This window comes from Dermochelys coriacea, chromosome 5 (genome assembly GCF_009764565.3).
Source record: "Dermochelys coriacea isolate rDerCor1 chromosome 5, rDerCor1.pri.v4, whole genome shotgun sequence".
Classification (NCBI taxonomy): Eukaryota; Metazoa; Chordata; order Testudines; family Dermochelyidae; genus Dermochelys; species Dermochelys coriacea.
Genome location: NC_050072.1, coordinates 58,426,808 through 58,435,052, shown reverse-complemented (window position 1 = coordinate 58,435,052; position 8,245 = coordinate 58,426,808). Strand labels below are relative to the sequence as shown.

General features: G+C 45.1%; 1 long non-coding RNA gene across 1 annotated transcript; it reads right to left on the bottom strand.

The window, feature by feature from the left end:
* Positions 1-3,991: 3,991 nt before the first annotated feature.
* Positions 3,992-8,217, bottom strand: LOC122460482. The gene is made up of 3 exons (XR_006281798.1): positions 8,172-8,217; positions 5,832-5,835; positions 3,992-4,192 (listed from the first exon to the last, which is right to left on the bottom strand). It is a non-coding gene; the product is annotated as an uncharacterized LOC122460482 (long non-coding RNA).
* Positions 8,218-8,245: the final 28 nt, after the last annotated feature.

The following is an 8,245-nucleotide window of genomic DNA, read 5'->3' as shown; positions in this document are numbered from 1 at the left end:
ACAGCATCCTGCAATATCCTTGACAAACCTTATGGAATTAAGATAAATTTTACTGAGTTACGTTAAACCGTATTGAATTAGGCTTAATACCTTTGGGGCCCATTGTATTAAAAACACACTTGTGTATGTGTCGCTGTAGGATTGTATGTAACTTTTCTAGGAGCTTGACTAATGTGAATGTTAGGAACTTCAAAGAACTTTTTAGGACAATGCATGTAAAGTGGATTTCCTAGGAAATACCTGGGGGCGGGAGGGAATGCAAATGACCCACTTCAAATCCATTCTTTTGAAACTACACCCAGGGGAGAGAAACCCCTTGTCTTCTAATTACCTTCTCCTGGAAACTCTAAATCAAAGACCCCTGAGCTATATAAAGGGTGGATTAAACATGTCATGAGTGTGCTTGTTCTGAGCAGAAGCTGTGATGAACTTGAAATCAGAAGGAACCCCTTGGGTGGGGTTTTGAAGGACTGCCAGAGCCCATGTTAAGGTTGGGGTGAGCTCAGATAAGCTTATTAGCATGCATGTAGGTTCTTTTATTATTTTATTATGTTATCTCTATAGTGTTTTTACCTTAAGAATAAAATAGGCTTGCCTAGAAAGTGCAGTGTGGCATCATATAATGGTGGACAATTACTCTGTTATTAGTCTCTGGAGAGAAAGTAAACAGACCAGTTTAGGCAGAACCTCTTGCTGGGATATCATAGGGGACTGTGCAGCCTGGAAATACCCCAGTCAGAAGAGAGTGAGACGTGAACCTCTCACGTGAGTGGTTCTCAAAGCCGGTTTGCCACTTCTTCAGGGAAAGCCCCTGGCGGCCCGGACAGGTTTGTTTACTAGCCGCATCTGCAGGTTTGGCTGATCGCAGCTCCCACTGGCTGCGGTTCGCTGCTCCAGGCCATTGGGGGCTGTGGGAAGTGGTGCGGGCCAAAGGACGTGCTGGCCACCCTTCCTGCAGCCCCCATTGGCCTGGAGCTGCGAACCGTGGCCATTGGGAGCTGCGATTGGCCAAACCTGCAGAGGCAGCAGGTAAACAAACTGCTCTGGGCCGCCAGGGGCTTTCCCTGAACAAGCGGTAGAATGGCTTTGAGAACCACTGCTCTAGAGAGCTGACAGCCAGTGGAGCCTGGCGCCAAGAGTGGGTGCCCTTGCTGGACCGTCGAGGGGAATATAGGTGCAGTTGCCATGAACTGTGACAAGTGTATTTATAGATTATGTCCCTCCTATAGAAAGAATTCCTTCAACTAAGGGGTGCAGCTGGCCCCTATATAGATTTCTTAGGTGGAAGTAAGTGCACCTTCATGTTAGAGAAGTGAGGATCAGCATGGACTTAGGGCCAGATTTTCTCCTATGTGGAAATCTGCTTGGTGTGGAGGAGGGATATTAGGGATCTTTTACAGTGCCTTGATTCTCAGGATGAAACTGCCCTAGCCCCAGGGTAAGGTAGGACAGCTTTGTGGATCCTCTAAATTATGACAACTAGCTATAATACCTCAGGGCCATACACCATCTTAGAATTTCTCACTCTATCCCTCCCCAATATACTCCATATGCTGGAGTGAAGACAGACAAGTGGCCTAGGAGCTGGTATTGCCAGCTTTATTCCATCAGAAAATTCCCTTCTACTGGGGGTTTCTCAACAAGAGAGTTGTGACCAGATTGTGCATCATACAGGGAGACCAAAGATGATGAATCTGGGAGAGAAAATCTGATCTATGGGCTGATGGTTTTTTAAATCCCTTTTTGTTTTATCTGTTAACTATTTCACTCTCTTGAATATTTTTTGTTTTCTTTGATCACACACATTATATCCATCATCACTGGCAAAAGTTGATTCAAACTGGATCATGGTACACACATAAGATGTCTAATCAGTGCATGATGAATCCGTTTATGGCTGACAAGCCCAATTCGAGAGTGACACAGATTGTTACAAATTTCACAGATCCCATGTTTTGTCTGAGTTAGAGTCCAAGATTACAGCATGCTGCTTTCTTTTTTCTTGCTCTCCTGGATCAAGGCTGCTTCCTGTTGAGCTGCACCCAGTGCCAGATATTCCCTCCAAATTGGCCGGGATTCTGCACCCTCCTCCCAGCTTTCTAATTGATGCTGAACAACTTCGTACAATTTTTGCACGCATCGTGGTACTGCCATTTAAGGGTGATCCCGCTTTCTAGAGCCATCCCAAATCATGCTGTTTAAAATATTCTTGGGGTTATTGTGGTGTTTAGATGTTGCTGGTAATTATTAGAATTGGGAGCACTGGCTGTTGGGAGTCTGAAAGGACAGGAAACAGGAAGGAGCAGGGAGGAGTTGAGAGGCTGGGAGAAAGCTACAGAGGGTGCAGCAGCTGTTTGGTAAAGAGGTTTCCACTTTGAAAATAAAGTCCTGTTGAAGCTTGTTAGTACCTTGTCTGGTTGATACAACATTTTGGCGACAAGGATGGATCTTCTGCCTCTGAACCCACCTGTACTCTTTCTGCAAAGCCCCGGTGAGCCTCCAATTGCTTTTACTACCTGGATCCATATGTTTGAGACTTATCTGCTTGCAATCAGTGCTACAGAGATTTCTGAAGTAAGAAAGCATGCTCTGCTAATCCACTGCCTTGGAGCAGAAGGGCAGCATATATTTTACACTTTTCCCCTTGCAGATGATAAATATGAGACTGCACTCACTGCATTAAAGAATTTTTTTGTGCCAAAAGTGAATGTAGTAGCTAATCGCTACAGATTTCGCCGCTGTGAGCAGAAACCAAGGGAAACTATAATGCAGTATATTGCTTCCCTGAGGAGTCTGATTGTAATTTGTGACTTTGGGAATATGGCAGATGAGATGATTAGAGACCAGATCATTGAGAAAACAACCATGCTTCACGAAAGAGAATGCTTACTTCTAGAACCACAATTTACACTAGAAAAAGCAATAACCATTGCTACTCAGATTGAGTCAGCTACAGCTGAAGCCACAATAATGAGCATGGATACAGGAGGCACAGTCCAGGCTGTGACTCCTTTGCAGAAAAGTTCACTATCACTGCAGACACACAATTGCAAGAGGAAAACTAATGAAAAATCACAGAATCAGCAAATTCAAAATACAGTAAAAGCATGTTTTCGCTGTGGATCCCCACAACACCTTGCAAGCTACACAGGATGTCCAGCAAAAGTCACTCAGTGCAATCATTGCAAAAAGATTGGACATTTTGCTAAAGTACGTCACAGTAGCCAGTTCAATCAACAGGTGCATGCAGTTACAATACCAGATGTTACTGTGCGGAGCGTGGACAAAATCACTACTGCACATATTCTAGAACAGATAAAGTGCACTGTAAACGTTTCTGCCCTACCCTTTGCCTGCCTTTGCCTTCACCAGATGATCCACCGGAGGATGAGGATGTAGTGGTTGCGCTTATTACAAGCACTCTCACTGCAGTTACAAGAGAACAATTTCAAGCTGCTTGTTCAGTGTGTCCAATTCAACAAAAACTATGGAATTTCTGACAGAGATGGCCCAATCACCCTAAAAACCTTGACCCAGTTTTGCTGCCTTATTTTAGAGTTTGGGATAAACTTTCTTTGTTTGATGGCTGTGTGCTACGAGGTACACACCAGCTCCTTGTGCCAGAAGAATTACAGTTAAACTCATACACGATACTCATCAAGGAATTGTCCGAACAACGACTACGGGATCTGTATTGGTGGTCAGGGATGTACTCTCAAACTGAAGCACTCATAAAATCCTGGGTCACTTGCCAAATGCATAATAAGACAGCAGTGACATGTACCTCTCCATTACAGCCTGTTCCTCTTCCTGAATCTGCATGGGAAAAAGTGGTGATTGACATTGTAGGACCCTTTGATACTGCTCCAATTGACTGCTGTTATGCTATCACTTTAATAGACTATTTCAGTAAATGGCCTGAGGTAGCGTTTACTTCGCAAATCTCTTCTGCTACAGTAATTAAGTTCCTCTCTTCAGTTTTTAGCAGGGAAGGTAACCCCAAAGAACTGGTTTCAGATCATGGTAATCAATTTACTTCCCTGGAGTTTGAAACTTTTCTAGCACAGAGGAACATTTTACACAGAAGGTCATCCCTATATTACCATCAAACCAATAGGGAAATCGAACGGTTTCACAGAAGATTGAAAGAGAGTTTGCAAATGGCTAAACTGGAAGGGCGATTGTGGATACCCTAGGTTTCAGAGTAGCAGCCGTTTTAGTCTGTATTCGCAAAAAGAAAAGGAGTACTTGTGGCACCTTAGAGACTAACAAATTTATTAGAGCATAAGCTTTCGTGAGCTACAGCTCACTTCATCGGATGCATCTGGTGGAAAAAACAGAGGAGAGATTTATATACACACACACAGAGAACATGAAACAATGGGTTTATCATACACACTGTAAGGAGAGTGATCACTTAAGATAAGCCATCACCAACAGCAGGGGGGGGAAAGGGGAAAACCTTTCATGGTGACAAGCAGGTAGGCTAATTCCAGCAGTTAACAAGAATATCAGAGGAACAGTGGGGGGTGGGGTGGGAGGGAGAAATACCATGGGGAAATAGTTTTACTTTGTGTAATGACTCATCCATTCCCAGTCTTTATTCAAGCCTAAGTTAATTGTATCCAGTTTGCAAATTAATTCCAATTCAGCAGTCTCTCGTTGGAGTCTGTTTTTGAAGCTTTTTTGTTGAAGTATAGCCACTCTTAGGTCTGTGATCGAGTGACCAGAGAGATTGAAGTGTTCTCCAACTGGTTTTTGAATGTTATAATTCTTGACGTCTGATTTGTGTCCATTCATTCTTTTACGTAGAGACTGTCCAGTTTGGCCAATGTACATGGCAGAGGGGCATTGCTGGCACATGATGGCATATATCACATTGGTAGATGCGCAGGTGAACGAGCCTCTGATAGTGTGGCTGATGTGATTAGGCCCTATGATGGGGTCCCCTGAATAGATATGTGGACAGAGTTGGCAACGGGCTTTGTTGCAAGGATAGGTTCCTGGGTTAGTGGTTCTGTTGTGTGGTGTGTGGTTGCTGGTGAGTATTTGCTTCAGATTGGGGGGCTGTCTGTAAGCAAGGACTGGTCTGTCTCCCAAGATCTGAGAGAGCGATGGCTCGTCCTTCAGGATAGGTTGTAGATCCTTGATGATGTGTTTGAGAGGTTTTAGTTGGGGGCTGAAGGTGATGGCTAGTGGCGTTCTGTTGTTTTCTTTGTTGGGCCTGTCCTGTAGTAGGTGACTTCTGGGTACTCTTCTGGCTCTGTCAATCTGTTTCTTCACTTCAGCAGGTGGGTATTGTAGTTGTAGGAATGCATGATAGAGATCTTGTAGGTGTTTGTCTCTGTCTGAGGGGTTGGAGCAAATGCGGTTATATCGTAGCGCTTGGCTGTAGACAATGGATCGAGTGGTATGATCTGGATGAAAGCTAGAGGCATGTAGGTAGGAATAGCGGTCAGTAGGTTTCCGATATAGGGTGGTGTTTATGTGACCATCGCTTATTAGCACCGTAGTGTCCAGGAAGTGGATCTCTTGTGTGGACTGGTCCAGGCTGAGGTTGATGGTGGGATGGAAATTGTTGAAATCATGGTGGAATTCCTCAAGAGCTTCTTTTCCATGGGTCCAGATGATGAAGATGTCATCAATGTAGCGCAAGTAGAGTAGGGGCATTAGGGGACGAGAGCTGAGGAAGCGTTGTTCTAAGTCAGCCATAAAAATGTTGGCATACTGTGGGGCCATGCGGGTACCCATCGCAGAATCCTATTTTCGACGTCTCAGACTCAAGGAATATTTCCAACACACCTCTGACCAACACATTAACCCACAGAGACCTTCCTGCCAACACTACAAAAAGAAGGATTCAGGGTGGACTCCTCCTGAAGGTCGAAACAGCAGCCTGGATTTCTACATAGACTGCTTCCGCCGACGTGCACGAGCTGAAATTGTGGAAAAGCAGCATCGCTTACCCCATAACCTCAGCCATGCAGAACACAGTGCCATCCACAGCCTCAGAAACAACTCTGACATCATAATCAAAAAGGCTGACAAAGGAGGTGCTGTCGTCATCATGAATAGGTCGGAGTATGAACAAGAGGCTACTAGGCAGCTCTCCAACACCACTTTCTACAAGCCATTACCCTCTGATCCCACTGAGAGTTACCAAAAGAAACTACAGCATTTGCTCAAGAAACTCCCTGAAAAAGCACAAGAACAAATCCGCACAGACACACCCCTGGAGCCCCGACCTGGGGTATTCTATCTGCTACCCAAGATCCATAAACCTGGAAATCCTGGACGCCCCATCATCTCAGGCATTGGCACCCTGACAGCAGGATTGTCTGGCTATGTAGACTCCCTCCTCAGGCCCTTCGTTACCAGCACTCCCAGCTATCTTCGAGACACCACCAATTTCCTGAGGAAACTACACTCCATTGGTGATCTTCCTAAAAACACCATCCTAGCCACTATGGATGTAGAAGCCCTCTACACCAACATTCCACACAAAGATGGACTACAAGCCGTCAGGAACAGTATCCCCGATACTGTCACGGCTAACCTGGTGGCTGAACTTTGTGACTTTGTCCTGACCCATAACTATTTCACATTTGGTGACAATGTATACCTTCAAATCAGCGGCACTGCGATGGGTACCCGCATGGCCCCACAGTATGCCAACATTTTTATGGCTGACTTAGAACAACGCTTCCTCAGCTCTCGTCCCCTAATGCCCCTACTCTACTTGCGTTACATTGATGACATCTTCATCATCTGGACCCATGGAAAAGAAGCTCTTGAGGAATTCCACCATGATTTCAACAATTTCCATCCCACCATCAACCTCAGCCTGGACCAGTCCACACAAGAGATCCACTTCCTGGACACTACGGTGCTAATAAGCGATGGTCACATAAACACCACCCTATATCGGAAACCTACTGACCGCTATTCCTACCTACATGCCTCTAGCTTTCATCCAGATCATACCACTCGATCCATTGTCTACAGCCAAGCGCTACGATATAACCGCATTTGCTCCAACCCCTCAGACAGAGACAAACACCTACAAGATCTCTATCATGCATTCCTACAACTACAATACCCACCTGCTGAAGTGAAGAAACAGATTGACAGAGCCAGAAGAGTACCCAGAAGTCACCTACTACAGGACAGGCCCAACAAAGAAAACAACAGAACGCCACTAGCCATCACCTTCAGCCCCCAACTAAAACCTCTCCAACGCATCATCAAGGATCTACAACCTATCCTGAAGGACGAGCCATCGCTCTCTCAGATCTTGGGAGACAGACCAGTCCTTGCTTACAGACAGCCCCCCAATCTGAAGCAAATACTCACCAGCAACCACACACCACACAACAGAACCACTAACCCTGGAACCTATCCTTGCAACAAAGCCCGTTGCCAACTCTGTCCACATATCTATTCAGGGGATACCATCATAGGGCCTAATCACGTCAGCCACACTATCAGAGGCTCGTTCACCTGCGCATCTACCAATGTGATATATGCCATCATGTGCCAGCAATGCCCCTCTGCCAGGTACATTGGCCAAACTGGACAGTCTCTACGTAAAAGAATGAATGGACACAAATCAGACGTCAAGAATTATAACATTCAAAAACCAGTTGGAGAACACTTCAATCTCTCTGGTCACTCGATCACAGACCTAAGAGTGGCTATACTTCAACAAAAAAGCTTCAAAAACAGACTCCAAGGAGAGACTGCTGAATTGGAATTAATTTGCAAACTGGATACAATTAATTTAGGCTTGAATAGAGACTGGGAATGGATGAGTCATTACACAAAGTAAAACTATTTCCCCATGGTATTTCTCCCTCCCACCCCACCCCCCACTGTTCCTCTGATATTCTTGTTAACTGCTGGAATTAGCCTACCTGCTTGTCACCATGAAAGGTTTTCCTCCTTCCCCCCCCTGCTGTTGGTGATGGCTTATCTTAAGTGATCACTCTCCTTACAGTGTGTATGATAAACCCATTGTTTCATGTTCTCTGTGTGTGTGTATATAAATCTCTCCTCTGTTTTTTCCACCAAATGCATCCGATGAAGTGAGCTGTAGCTCACGAAAGCTTATGCTCTAATAAATTTGTTAGTCTCTAAGGTGCCACAAGTACTCCTTTTCTTTTTGTGGATACCCTACTGATTTCTTGCAAGCATACCGGGCTACATGACATGCCACAACGCAAAGATCAGCCGCAGAGTTACTGCA